At 40.8% G+C, this 15,718-nt stretch overlaps 1 protein-coding gene across 5 annotated transcripts in view; it reads right to left on the bottom strand.

Moving 5' to 3' along the window:
* SRGAP3 (SLIT-ROBO Rho GTPase activating protein 3) overlaps positions 1-15,718 on the bottom strand; it is a 268,997-nt gene that overhangs the window by 222,994 nt on the left and 30,285 nt on the right. The gene's annotated exons all lie outside the window — the stretch shown is intronic.

Genomic DNA, 15,718 nt, shown 5'->3' with positions numbered 1-15,718 from the left:
TCTCTGTGTTCCCTCCTCTCTCTGTCTCTCTCTTCTCTCCTTCTCTGTCTCTGTGTAGTGTCCCTCTTCTCTCTGTTTCTGTCTCTCTCTTCCTCCTCTCTCTGTCTGTCTTTTCTCTCTGTCCCTGTCTCTCTCTTCATTTCTTTCTTTCTCTATGTCTTTCTTTTTTCTCTCTTTTCTTTCTCTCTGTGTATCCCTCTTCTCTCTGTTTCTCTCTTCTCTCCTTCTCTGTCTGTGTGTCCCTCTTCTCTCTGTTTCTGTCTCTCCTCTGTCTTTTCTCTCTGTCTCTGTCTCTCTCTTCATTTCTTTCTCTATGTCTTTCTTTTTTCTCTCTTTTCTATCTCTCTGTGTATCCCTCTTCTCTGTCTCTCTCTTCTCTCCTTCTCTGTCTGTGTCCCTCTTCTCTCTGTCTCTCTCTTCTCTCCTTCTCTGTCTGTGTCCCTCTTCTCTCTCTTTCTGTCTCTCTCTTCCTCCTCTCTCTGCTGTCTTTTCTCTCTGTGTCTGTCTCTCTCTTCATTTTTTTCTTTCTCTTTCTCTTTCTTTTTTCTCTCTTTTCTTTCTCTCTGTGTATCCCTCTTCTCTCTGTTTCTCTCTTCTCTCCTTCTCTGTCTGTGTGTCCCTCTTCTCTCTGTTTCTGTCTCTCTCCTCTGTCTTTTCTCTGTGTGTCTGTCTCTCTCTTCATTTCTTTCTTTCTCTTTCTCTTTCTTTTTTCTCTCTGTCTCTCTCTGTCTCTCTCTCCCTCCCTCCCTCCTTCCCTCCTTCCCTCCGTCCCTTCCTCCCTATTCTCTTCCCCTACTCCTTTCCTCTCTTCTTCACCCATCTTTCTCTTACTTTTTCTGCTCCCTTCAATCTCTCCGCCTTCATTTCTGTTCCTTCTCTCCCTTTTTCTCTATCTCTCCTTTTTTTCTTTCCCTTATTTGCCTCTCTCCCCTTCTCTTTCTCTCTCTCCCTCTCTATGCTGTTTCCCAGAATGATAATCTTCAAAAAAAGAATGTTTCCCCCTCCCCTTATTTATTTTATATTTTCTTTTCAGTCTCATATAATTTGTATCCTGCTCTTTTTCCTTCCTAAGCTTGCTAGTTCCTATCACCAGCACCTCTCAATCTTTAAGAGCTTTAAAGGCTTTGTTTCTCACAGGGGACGTTAGAGGGGCCAAAGTAAGAATCCTTTAATTCTGCTTTTGCAGTGGGTTTAATCACCTGTCATAATACATTCTCTCATGATCCATGAGACATACTCTTACAGTTTGATAATCAGAAATTAATTTCTGTCATTTGTTTATTGTCACCTCAAAGAAGCATTTGCAAAGTACCTGTTTGCCCAGCATGGGCTAAGACAGACAAAGAGAATTCACTCAGAGATACAAGGGCCCCTGTCCGAAAAACAAATGAAAACATATGCAGTAGGCACGGAAAAAAAATAAGCTCTCAAGACCAATGTTTCTCTAAAGATAAACAATCACCTTTAAGTTTGCAGAACTCGAGCTGCAATTAGGCCAGGTATCTCAATCTCCCCCCAGTAGAATGGGGATTCAACTTGTTAAAAAAAAAAAAAAACACTCTATTTTTATAACCCCAACACCTAATACAGTGCCTAACCTTAGGAGATACCTAATAAATGATAATTATTGATCGCTAGTCCCATATGTGCCAAAAGCAGCACTTTTGTGGTATAAAAAATTGGAAACAAAAGCAGGAGCCTATCCATTGGAGAATGGTACCTGCATGTGATAGAATATTATTGTATCATAAAAAATGATACAGATAAGGAATTCAAAAAAGCTTGAGAAGATTGATATGAACTGATGCAATGTCAAGATAACAGAGCAGGAAAACAATATATACTGTATTTACTATATTGTATTGTGTGTGTATATATGATATATTTAATAAGTAGTTACTCTATATATTTATGTATGTGCATATCTATACACACACTCACACACACACACATACACACACACACACACACACACACACACACACACACACACACACACACACACCTGTTTGGGTCCTGGAGAAGAGATGAAGAAATGTACCTCCTTCCTTATCCTGGAGAAGTGGGGAATCTTACATGAGGGAGGAGGCAGAGAGAATATAGCCACATCTGAAATGAATGTGACATAAAAACTAAAGTCATCAATAAATTAAAAAAAGAAAGAAAGAACATAAGTTCCTTGAGGATAAACAATGGTTTTGCTCTCCATATTACAGTATTTTGCATATATTCTTTCCTTTTTTATTCTGTCCATAGCAAGATGAAGGTAACTTTAGGCATCTCTGGTCCATAAAAGAAGATCAAGTCCATAAAAAGAATAGCTTGGGGGATTTACCCTCCAAAATTGGAGAATGAATTGCACTAAAAATAGACTAAGTGGCAATACCCACCTGAGACCGGAATTCACTGTTGATCGATAAAAGTTTGAATATGTCTATTAAATAATCTGGATGGCAAGATTATAGAAAGCACATTAGCACCAACCAATCCAAGAGATTTCTGCCCCCAAGAGCCAGGTAGGTACTATATTATATATTAAAGTATCATAATATATTACATAATAAATAAAGAATAATAATAAAATTATATCATATCTTAACTAGGAAATTCATTTTCCAGGTTCCAATTCTTTGTAACACCCAGGATCTGAGACAATAAAGAAGACCCTAAAGGGAACAGTGGGGTGGGGCCAGGCCTAGTTCTCCCCCACTCCTTTCCTCCTCCACATTTCTCCCACCAAAATCACTTGAATAGATTATTGTGGGAGATACCTCTGGTGAAGGAGGTAGGGGCCTACATCACTCAGTACTATTTAAGCATCAGCAATGATATGCCCTTATTCAGGCTCAGGTGTACCAGGGGCTTAAGGAAAAAAAACCCAGAAGCCAAAGCAGATGCTCAACCAAATTAAGTGGTTCCAGGAGAAAATGAAAGCATGCCTGTTGAGACATCTGCTGCCCATTAACCTCCCAAGCAGAGCTGCAGCAAAACCATCTGCTGGAGGATGGATCTCTAGAGGCAAACAGCTCCCCCACCTTAGTCCACACTTGCTCCATCCCAGTTTTCTGTCAGTTGAATGGGACAGAAAAGGCCAAGCCCAGATGCTTCCAAGGCACCAGGAAATGTACTCCCTCCAATCCCAGGAACTAGTAGAATAATTAATCAAGGTATCATTTAAGGCTAAACCCAAAGGAAAACTTGACAGTGTCTTTGAATGGAACTATAAGCCATGGGAACTGAGTCACTATTCATCACAATTCATATTTATTTAGCAGATTATAAATTTAAAAAGGAACAAAAACTGCTCTTAAAAAACCTCTCACTGGGTAGCTACTTATATGTAAATGGCACTGGACAAGTGATGAGATCCTGGTGCTGTTAAGGACCTCAGAGATCATCGAGGTAGGACTCTTAAGGAAGGACATCGTGTCCCAGGAATTGCCCAAAATCCACAGGAAGCTAGATAGGAGATACTTGCATCTTCAGTGATAAACATGAGATGAGGGAGAAAGACAAAGACAGAGAAGTGGAGAAGGGAGTAATCTGGCAGGAGAATGGGAGCAGTTGTTTGGGGGGGGGGGGAATTATAAAGTCCAGTGCACAAATCACATTCTATGAGTCAGATGCTGAGAAGGAAAGCTGGATGGAAGGTATCTCTATAGTCATAGAAACAGCCACAGGGATGACAGCCTTCAAACAGCTTTCCCTTGGGGTCCTACCACTGATCTCCGTGGAGAACCTGGAGGGCCCTCCTCCTGCAAAGAGAGCAGAGGGACTTCATCATTTTCTCCTCATCTATGACTTGCCTGTGTCTTCTCTCATTTTCTCTTCCTAAGAGTCCAAACCCCTAAAAAGAACACTCTTTAGCCTGCCCGTTCTCCTCATCCCTTAAGAGGTGAGAACTAGAGTGGATTACAGTGTGCACCTCCACCTCCATTCCGTGTTCTCACTATTATTATTCAAGTGAAATCTGGTGACAGTGGTCATGGAGAGTCTTGATGGAGAAAAAAAAGGAAGAGAATCACAAGAATTGGACAAAATTCAAGTCGACTGGCCCTGGCTTGGGATGCAGTGGATAACCTCAACAGCTTCAATGTCTGACCAAGCTCTAAGCACTCCACAGCCCTGGCTTCAGTTGCCTTCCTGGCCTTTGGAGAAAATTGTTCTCACCTGCCCCTTCCTCCAGGGAACATCTTCCCACGCTTGGAGTAGACACTCCTCCAACTCACTGAGGGGTTGGGGTGTGTCCATTATCCTGGTTTACCAAAGTTGGACACCATACAAACTACAGCATCTTGAAGCCACAGGTGAGCATTAGGTAAACATTAGTAGCCCTGAAAAAGCCTTGGCAAGCCCTCACACTAGAGGTGCTAGTCGCTGCATATCCCCTGTACTCATTCCACACAAGTATCTAAGTCTATTTAATCAATATTTTAAATTATTAATAAAAGTATAAATTTGTCTATTTCTACACAAGTACCTAAGACTACTAATTTAATAACTTAAATAATAGTTTAAGGGAGAACTAATAAATTCTCCCTTGCCCAGTGTCTCCATGAAGTTTCAGATTCCTGGTCCCAGGAGGAATACGAATACTCACATCAAATTCCAGGGCCTGGTGTGATGATTTTTATTAACCAAGTCTTACGAATGGCTCCATCTACTCTCATCCCTAATCTTCTTTGGACTCCGAGATGTCTTCTGTTTTGAGGAAACAGCATTGTGACCTACGGTACCACCCACCTAATGTGGAGCAGCTCAAGAACATGCGAGGACTCTATGAATCATCATCAAAAGGAAAAACCACGGTCACCATTCAGAGCCTTCCTTCCAACCCTCATCTTCCAAAGAACGTTGTTGGAGTCCACATTGTTTCTGACCTGGTGGCTGTTCTTCCATTTACAATCCAGAGAGCAGGAGGAGCTGGATTCAACTCCATTAATTACTATCTTTAGGACTCTGGACAAATCAATTCAACCTCACACAAGTCTTCAGTTAAAAGGAGTTAGGTCAGACTAGATAATGCTTAAGGATCAGCCCAACTCTAACTGATTTCTTGATCAGGGGGGTCTAAAAATATAAGACTTTATGATCTGAAAGATCTCTTCCAGTCCTAAATGTGTGACTCCTGCAAGCTCAGAATACAAGATAGGAAGTATTCCTATTCTTCACCCAATCATAATGACAAGTGAAGCACCCCCAGACCCAATCTGGGAATTAAGTTTCTGTTCTTTCTTTTCACCGTTAGGAAAAGTGTCCTTGTATAACCAATCCCTAATGTAGTTGTTGTTCTGTTCTTCCTTCTCAAAGAGACTGTGACATCAGGGAGGCGAAGGCCACGACATGCAAGTGAATTGGATTTGGCGGAAGGAGGGCTGTGCAAGGTCCCTGTATATATTCTGTAGTATATACTGTAGTAAGAAAGCCCTGGAGAGAGAATCGCAAGACCCGGATGCTGGTCCCAAATCTGCCACTTACTAGTTATGTGTTCTTGAATAAATCACTTAGCCCTTAATGGCCTCAATTTCATTAACTATAAAATGAAGGGGTTGGTCTGGATCAGCCCTAAAGTCTCTTCCAACCTTGTAATTTTAAGATTCATCCAATCTAGATTCTGGACTAACTTTGCATCAGAGCTCTGTCTTGGGAAATATTTAGAACCTAACATATAAAATGTCCACATGAGAGAGAACATGGCAAGACCATAGAAATAAAATAAATTTGATTTTAGGGCTGATTTCTTGGTAAACCATTATGATGGCTGAGCAAAAGGGGCCTTGTTGTTTACTACCTGAGTGTGCTTGGCTAAGTAATGTTCCCTCCATGAGACTCCTTTTATACACCTATAAAGCCAGAGATCTAGATAAATTTAAATTCTAAATACTATGAAATCCAATCCAAAATGGTGTAAGGGTGATGCAAGGCTCTTTCTGCCTAAAACTAACCCTTTCTATTTCATTTATTTGTGATACTAGTCTCTCCTTTTATGTGGTCTGACATCCCCAATGTAAGAATCACAGAATCAGGGATTCTCAGTAGAGTCCCTTCTGTATCGCATAATGAAGGTCAGAACGCTGTCTCCAGAAGGCTACTTTTTAAATGAGTATACTTTACTTTCCTGGGGCATGTATAAATTTGTCCATGCTTTACAAATGAGATGCCACTTACTCCATGAAGCCTTCCCTGATTTCTTCTTCCTTTAAATCCTCAAAGTGTTGTTTTTTCCCCTCTCTGATGATCCAGGAACAAAATGTGCCAGGGGAGTCAACCCATACCTAGACTCTTCTAATAGTCTCTTAAAAAATCTTTTGGACTTTCCTTCCTCCTTCCTCTAGTCCATTCTATCACCTGGAGATTAATTTCCCTAATGGTCAAATCTGATTATGTCACTCTCCTACTCAAAAATTTTCTGTGGTTTAAGCCACTCTTAAGTCATTCAAGACCCTCCAAAATATAGCTTCAGCTTGTCATTCTAGTCAAATCTGTTTCCCAATATGTACATTACTTATGTTTCAACACATAGGTGGATCTGCATCTCAGAGAAGTTGGTGCTTCCTCCATGAGTGCAAATCCAGCTCAACTGTGTCTTGTCATCCTACAGGATGAACAAGATCCATGTTCTTCCAAAGGTTTTCTACAAGGCATCACCCAATAAGTTGGAGACTCTTCTCTACATCTTTTTACATTCTGAGGGAGTCAATCAGCTTTAATCTCAGGACTGTCATCTCCCTCCCCCTGCCACTTTTCTGAGTATCTAATCTAAGGTACTAATAGAAACAAACTATGATCAATTCATATCTACTATACTTCTCTCTCTTCCTCTCTGTCTCTCTCTTTCTCTTTCTCTCTGTGTGTCTCTCTCTGTCTCTCTCTCTTTTTCTCTCCCTCTTTCTCTGTCTCTCTCTCTGTCTCTCTGTCTCTCTCTGTCTCTTGCTCTTTCTCTCTCTCTCTCTCTCTGTCTCTCACTCTGTCTCTCTCTGTCTCTCTGTCTCTCTCTCTTTCTCTCTGTGTGTCTCTCTGTCTCTCTGTCTCTCTCTCTCTCTCTGTCTCTCACTCTGTCTCTCTCTGTCTCTCTGTCTCTCTCTGTCTCTTGCTCTTTCTCTCTCTCTCTCTCTCTCTCTCTCTCTCTCTCTCTCTCTCTCTCTCTCTCTCTCTCTTTCTTATATCCTTCAGGTGTCTCATGATATTGGATCTTTAAAGATTGTGGTACTCTTAAGAGTCACAACCATACAATATCTTCAGAATATTTATGTGGTGGAGGTGGAAAGAGAAGAAGAAAACGCTTATAGAGATACCCTGGAGAGCAGCTTTGGATCACTAAAGCATTGCTCAACTTCACAAATGTAATCCAGTCCACTCTTTTCCTCCAATTACTCAATTTCAAGCCCAACTCATTGTCCCTCTATAAGGCCTGACCCAGATGGATGCAGATTCACTGAATGAACTGACCATCCAAAACTCAAGACAGTTAACTTTCTCTAAATATTGCCATTAAAATTAAACTATTCGTTGTTCCTTAAATATGTCTGCTGCTTTCTTAACCAACTCTGAAGCCATCTCCTCTATTTAGCCTTCCCTTATTTTCCCCCAGGCAGATGTGACTCTTCTTCCTCAGGATGCTCATAGCAATTTCTCCTTATCATACAGAATTTAATATAGTCTGTCTTGGACCACCATAATTTGTTCATGTCTTGTACCTTCTACCAGATAACGCTATTTGAGATCAGAGACCATATCTCAATGATTCATTCATTCAGCAACCATATATGAAGTACCTATCATGTACAGAGAGCTGTGTCTGTTAGTAAGAAAGATACAAAGATGACCATCAGTATCTAATCTCTGCACACAGGCAGCATACTTGCTCCCACAGAGTAGATATACAATACATTTAGGTTGAATTGACCCTTTCTCAATAATAAATATTAGTCCAGACATTTACTTGTATTTTGGGAAACAAAGCTAGAATCTAAATTCCAGTCTTTACCTGCCCATTATCAGCTGTGCAATTTTGGGGAAAGTCACTTAGGGCTCGGTTTAACTATTACTAGATCACAGTTTCTCAAACTAATTTAGCTACACACTACTTATACTTAGTATCAAAGATCTAGAACTTGAAGATCAAGTTCAGCCCCTCATTTTATAGCGAGAAACTGAGCTCAGAGGGAGTAAATGATTTATTCCATGAAAACTTGGATTTTCAGAATCCAAATAGAGCCAATTCTGATCACCCAAAAATCACATGAGAAAGAGACATAGGCTGGGAACTATGAATTGTCCAGCACAGGAGGAGATCCAATGCCACTGAAATCATCATTGGAGGGGACAAAGTCAGAAAGTGAATGGGGTCCAAAGCAATCCCAATAGACTTTGGACAGAAAATGCCGTCTGCATCTAGAAAAAGAACTAAAGAGACTGAATGTAAATCAACACATGCTATGTTCACTTCTTTTTTCTGTTTGTTTTTTTGTTTGTTTTGGTTTTGGGTTTTTTTTTTATCTCTCCCATGTTTTTTTCCTTTTGTTCTGATTTTTCTCTCCCAACATAATTCATTAAACAATATGTATTAAAAATAAATAAACTAAAAAAAGTAAATGAGGAAGGTCAGGGTAGGGGGGAGAAAAGAAAAGGCTAAACTTATTAAAATCTCAAGAAAAAGAAAACTCAAAAACTTTGAATCTAAGCAGATAAATTAATAGGGAAAACATTAACATAAAAAAGTTCTTCAGATCTAGTCAAAAGAACTCAGGTATCTATGAAGAAATACTGTAAAATGGAGGAAAATGATCCAACACTCAATGGGACAGAGGACCCTGTGGGATTTGAGAACATGGAAACACAGCACACTATTGCAGAGTGGTTTAAAAGAGAAACAAGGATTGTGAGTGTAGAATCTATGTCCTGCACAGCAAAATAATGAGCAAAATATACATATTGTACAATTAATGATCTAGAAGGGAAATAGTGTTAGCAAAAACATTTTATCATAGAAACTAAATCACATTGGGCTCAATATCAGACTGCAACAAAACACATCCTAGAAAATGCTCACCTGAAGGCCCAATGAATGACCCAAGCCCTAATATTCCAGATTGAAGAAACTGAGGAAGGGGTGAAGTGATTGGTCCAAGATCACATGACTAATTAGCAGCAAAGGTTGAATGAGAGCCCAGATTTCCTAAATCTCAGACCATTCAGTGCTCTGGGTCCAATACTAGGCGTTTTCAAAAAAAGAAGACCCAAACACCTCCCAGCAACCCCAGCTCTGCAGGCTTATTTCTGTGTCCACATTACAATTCCCCAGAACTCCCTGAATATTCCATTACTGGAGAAGAGAAATGAAAATGAAGGGAGGAAAAAAATAAGCATGTGTAAGTGAGTTGGGGGGATGATTTGGGCTGCTTTGTTTGTTTCCTTGCCTTCCTAGTAAGGCTGATTTTATTTTACCCAAACATGGTACCAAGATGCTCCTCGACCTCGGAGGCTTTGTTTTCCTTTCTTCAGCACTGAGTCAATGCATCCTTTTTCCCCCCCTAAAGAAAAATGTGATGGTAGCCTTGGCAGGCTACACAGGCTCGTACTATGCAAGAAGCAGTAAAATAAATCACTTGCTCCCCCTCCCCCTGCCCTTTCCATTATGAATTGGGCTTTTAAATGAAGCAAACTATTGTCACTTCAGCATGGAGCTCAATTGCAAATCCCAGTAGAGCCCTGAGCCTGAAATATACCCTTTGTGAAGGGAACGGGCTATTGGGCTCTTTGTGGCTTCATGTATTTGCTCCCCAGTTTAGGTTTATTTTTTCCTTAACGGTATTTAAACTTCTAGAGGTGATAAACATTGATCTCGATTAAGCCTAGAGTACCTGGGGTGGTGTAAATCACTTGTGGATCTCAAGGATTGAGATAAATTCTCTAGTCTAAAGATAATAGGATTGGGAGTTCCCATGCTCTGAATTCTGGCCTTGCCACAGACTCCCTGTGTTCCTCCCCCCCACCCCCAGTCTCAGTTTCCTTGTCTGTAAAATGAATGGGGTTGTAGTAGATGAGCTCTAAGATCCTTTCTGATTCTCAAACTATGCTCCTAAAATATGAACAGGTAAATGATTTCAGTTCTCCTGGGTCGCATCTGTGGTTTAAAAGCTCACCTGGGCGTCTTGGGTGGAAGTAACCTGGGTGTGGTGGAAAGATGGGGGAGTAGAATAAAATCATCTCTGGTCTGACATTTACTAGTTGCACTCTCTCTGAGCCTCAATTTTCCCAACTGTAAATCAGGCACAATAACAACATTACCCGTCTCACTAGAGTGTTTTGAGAAAAGCACTTGGAGAATCTTGGGAAGTTGTAAGGGATTCTTAGATCCAATTCCTTCATTTCACAAATGAGGAAACTGAGGAAGCCCAGACTGCTGAAGTTTCCTGCCCGAGGTCACGAGGGGATTATTGTTAGGGGTGAAATTTGAACTCAAGTCCTCCAAAGGCAGGCCCTGGTCTATATGCCCCATTGCTCCCAGTTTCCTCATCTGTAAAATTAGGTTACTGTACAAGATCATCCAAGATGGCTTCCATTTCTGACGTTCCAGGTTTCCAAGAATGAAAGACATAAAGGCAGTCAGCAGACACATCTCAGAGTACCTGTGAGCTATTGTGAATCCTAGAATTCCCTCCCACCACTTATCTGAGCCCTTTCCTTCCATATCTCCTTCCAGTCTCACTTCCTCCAGGAAGCCTTCCTTCCCTAACTATCCTCTGCCTTTCCCCTTCTGAGCTCCTAAAAATCTCCTGCTCTAGTGGGAAAAGCAGTAGAATTGGAATTAGAAGAATGGGTTCAAGTTCCAGCTCAGATACTTTTACTCCATTAATTATTCTGAGCCTTAGTTTCCCTGTCTGTAAAAGGGGGAAATAACACTTGCACTAATGCACTGACGAGTGATATAATGGGGAAAGGACTGTCACTTATGACATGATCTTTGATATTCTAATTAATTAATTAGGCAAGCAAATGAGATTAAGTGACTTGGCCAGGATCACACAGCTAGTGAGTGTTAAATGTCTCAGGCCAAAATTTGAACTCAGATCCAAAGCTCTATCCACTAAGCCATCTAGCTGCCTCCTATCTTTGTTATTTTAAACAAATCATTTACTGTTCCTGAATTTAGTTTCCCCATCTGTAAAATAAAAGGGTTGGGCTAAATGTCCTCTGGGATACCTTCCACCTCTAGCTCCTACATCATTTCCCTAAACACATTCCCTTATCTATAAAATGGGAATAATGATCCTAGTATTCCCTACTTCCCCTGGTTTGTTGTAAGGCTCAAATGGAGATAGGAGGTTTAAAGCAGGGAATATGGCCCCTCTGGCAATAATACTGTGAAGCTTGGGGACTCCTTCTTAGAATTATGTTTTATGGTCAATGAATCAATAATCATTGATTACATGCTTGTTATCTGCCAGGCACTGTGCTAAGTGCTGGGGATACAAAGAGGCAAAAGACTGTCCGACTTCAAAAAGCCTTCAATCTAATGAGAGAAACAACATACAAATAAATTATAGAAATCAAGCTAGATATAGGATAAAAAGGAAGTAATTAACAGAGGGAAAACACTAGGATTAAGAAGAGTTTCTGAAGAGGGTGGGATTTCAGTTGGGCCTTAAAAGAAGACAGGGAGATCAGTAGCCAGAATAGAGGAGAAAGAAGATTTTTAAATTTTAATAATAAATTTATAATAGGTTACAAAGAAAATTAATTATACTAAAAATAAAGATGTGATTTTTTTCCCATCCATGTTCATGAACCTCCTAAAATCCATCCACACACCCCAGGTTAAGAAGCATAAAATGCTTTAGAAATACAAATCACTCAAAACATCACTTTTTTTTTTTTTAACCTACTCTCCAAGGTTACTGGGAAGAAAATGCTATCTAAAAGTATTTCAGAGATCTGAGCTATTATTACCCAGGACGCTTCAAGTCCTCCTTCACAAGACCCACTCTGAACACCCTCTTAGAGTGGGAAGGGGCCTTAGGCAGGACCAAGTCGAGCCCCAAACTGCTCTCTCTTGGCAGCCATCCTCTGGACCTTCTCCAGCTCCAGTCTGGAGGTGGAGGACAGAAGGGAGGAAAGTGAGTAACCCAGAGAGATCAAAAGCCTGGGAGCCTGCCTAGGGGAAGGGGTCACATCTTAATAATGGCATTCTGGCAGGGATGCTCACATGGCTCAGTTCTTTCCAGCTCCCTAGGAAGCACCAAATGGGAAGTGTGGGAACTCTTGCCCTGCTTCCCCCACCTCAGCAGCCCTGCACTTTGGAGCAGTGCCCAAGTCTCATGCCCTACCCCAAGGTCTTTTTTCATTGAGAATGCAGTATATTGTGGTCTCTTAAAGCTTGGAGGATTGTAGCTTTGGAGGTAGAAATGACCTTAAAGGTCCTCCCTCTAGCACTTTACTGATGGGGAAACTGAGGCAAAAAAAGATGAAGTAACTTGATCATCACCACCTTGGTGGCAAATAGCATAACTGGGATGGCAACTTTAAATCCAACACTGTTGCATCAAGGGATGTTAGAGCTTTTGTTATTACTATTTAATATTTTATTTTCCCCAGGTACATGTAAAACCATTTTTAACATTTGTTTTTAAAACTTTGAATCTGAATTCTCTCTCTTTCCACTGCCCACACCCACCCTCCTCATTGAGAAGGCACATGTGAAGTGATACAAACCACCTAAGTAGATTTTTTTTTTAAACGAAAGGAGGAAACTGGGGTGGAGAAAGGTGCCCAAGATCACATGGCAGGTTAGTAATAAATTTGAAACTATTACTAAACTGCCACCTCCAGCACTTAATACAGAAAATTCTGTTAATGGTGAATGGGCTGCTGGGAGTAAAGGATTTTTTTAACCTCATGGTTCATCAGATGTCATCATCCATTTTCCTGCCTTAGTAAATAAGCACAACATTTTAAACATAATTTAGTCTTTTTTTGACAGTTCGGAAGATTGTACAGGGTTCGGGCATCAGCCTTTTGAACGTTAATGGTAGTTGTACATCAGTGTTGATGGAAAAAGCATAGGTGAGTGGGATTCATTAGAATGCACGCCTCGATTTTATTACTTTTTAAGTAATTGCCTATTCTGTTGTTGGAGAAGTGAGGGATGATAGGTGTAGAATGTTGTATATGCTTTCTGGCATGGTCACTCTGAATGTTATTTTTTGGATAACTTTTTCTTTATTATAAAGAAAATTTTGAGGGTGTGGAGAGGGGGGCCAAAGGTATAAACAGAAATGATTCAGATGAAAAGATAAAATGCATCAATAAAATGTAAAATTTAGCTCCAATAGAGTAGTAATGAACTGAACCAGCTACACCCAGCGAAAGAACTCTGGGAGATGACTATGAACCTCTACATAGAATTCCCAATTCCTCTATTTTTGTCCACCTACATTTTTTATTTCCTTCACAGGCTAATTGTACACTGTTTCAAAGTCTGATTCTTTTTGTACAGCAAAATAACTGTATGGACATGTATACATATATTGTATTTAACTTATACTTTAACATATTTAACATGTATTGATCAACCGGCCATGTGGAGGAGAGGGTTGGGGGAAGAGGGGGAAAGTTGGAACAAAAGGTTTTGCAATTGTCAATACTGAAAAATTGCCCATACACATATCTTGTAAATAAAAAGCTATAATAAAAATAAAAACTTGAAGACTGTCAAAACATAAAATAAAATGTAAATTTTTCTAAAAAAAAAAAAAAGGTAAATGGCTCTTAGCTTAGATTTCTGGGGTTTTTTTGGCCACTGTTTCTCTTTCTTCTAAAATTTGATGGCAAAAAAATGGATTCTTCATTAAGAGTTCTGGTCAGTTAGATTCCAGCAAATCAAGTTTTATTTTCACTGACCTGTCCTTTAAAAATAAATAAGTAAATGGAAACTAAAATTTATGCCTTAAGCAGCAGACTCGTTCAAAAGACAATGAGCTAACCTGCCACCACCCACCAAGGAGTGTAGCTACCCCAAGGGGAGCACTCACCAATCACTAGAGCAGCCTTTCTGAGCTCCAAGACACAAGCAAACTTAAGGCTATTAAAGAACTTGAGGGTAGCTATTTCCCTGAATCTCCACCATTCAAAGGTCTCAGGGGAAGGCCAGTTTCTGGCTCCTGAAACAGTTTGACACTATCTCCCTAGAAGAGGCTGAACCCATGAGATTAATGTTCAGATACCAGCCCAAAGTCCCAGGAGTGACAGGTTGCCAAAGCCCTCCCCAAGGAAACAGGAGATGCCAGAATCATGGACTTAGACCCAAAAGGTATCTCAGAAGCCATCTAATCTGACTTCTTTTCTGCAGATGAGGAAACTAAGGTAATTGGCTTTTTTAACTTAAATCTGGTGCTCTATCCACTGAGCAGTCTAGTTGCCTCCTTTTTTGTCATTTTAAACAAATCACTTAATGTGAGGAACCTGGGGGAGTAGCTAATGAGTCCATGGGGAACAATCTCAACTGGACCAACCTTCCAGATCCAGACAGTCTCACATAAACTTAACCTTGATGGTTTTGCCATCAGTTCAGCATCAATGCTCCAAGAAGCAATAAGAGACTCTGGGATAGACCATCAGGACCTGATGCAGCGGAAGCTAAGACCAGGATCCCTCTATCAGTCATCCTGCCTTTGATGAAAGTGAACTTGGTCAGACCAATGTTATAATGGGATAATCTGTGCCCATGATCCTCGGAGATGTAGATGGGAGGGGAGAGGGGGCCCGCTCCGGGAGAGTTCTGGGAGAGGGGGGAACAGGAATGTTTACTCGAAAAGTAAATATTCCTTTCTAAAAAAAATTAATGTTAAGTGGAACTAAGTGCTCACTAGCACCCAGGAGGAGGTGGGACACACCACAAGGGCTGGTGCCTGAGCTGACAGGGGACCCCCTGAATCACTGAGGGAGTGACACAGGGGCTCACTTGGAGGAGAATTAAGACGGTGCTCATCTAGTACATGTGGGGACCCCTAGAGCGAGGCAGGAGGGTAGAGAGGATCTGATTACGGGAAAGTAAGCCAGACGTCTGTCCCACTTACACATACATGAATATTTAAAAATATACAGGAACTGGACTTGTGATTTCTATAATATAGGGAACTCCCGGATGATGAAATTACTGACACCTTCTCTCCAAGCTGCAGATTTAGAGTTCTCTAGTGCACCAGGACCCCACAACTACTTATGGGGCCTTGACCCTGCTTTCTAAGAGGAAGAGTTTAAGAGGCAGTGAATTCCAGACCTGAGGGACAGCTGGGCAGGCATGGGGAGGGGTGATGGAATATCGTGTGTGAGGAACAGGACAACCATTTTGGCCAAAACACAGAGTGGGTGAAGGGGAATAACCTCAGAAAGGAGTCTGGAGGCAGAGTGTGAATGGCTTTAAATGCCAAACAGAGGAATTTTTATTTTATCATAGAAATAGAGAGCCAACTGGAGCTCACTGAATAAGGGAAGGTTAAGTGTATACTTTAGGAATTTCATTTTGGTGGCTTTCTCCATTCTGTGTAACCTGGCAAGTTATACTCTGAGTCCATACTCGGAGTACGCACAGCTGGCAGAAAGCTGCTCAAATCCAGCTCTGACACAGAAGTTCTGGGAAAGTCACCTAACCTTGCATGGCCCCAGAAAACTCTGAAACTATCAACCGCAAGGCAGTTTCTAATCTAAATTGAGAGAT

Source organism: Sminthopsis crassicaudata, chromosome 1, assembly GCF_048593235.1.
Source record: "Sminthopsis crassicaudata isolate SCR6 chromosome 1, ASM4859323v1, whole genome shotgun sequence".
Classification (NCBI taxonomy): Eukaryota; Metazoa; Chordata; class Mammalia; order Dasyuromorphia; family Dasyuridae; genus Sminthopsis; species Sminthopsis crassicaudata.
The sequence above is the reverse complement of the archived record's forward strand: the minus strand, read 5'-3'. Positions and strand labels throughout refer to the sequence as shown.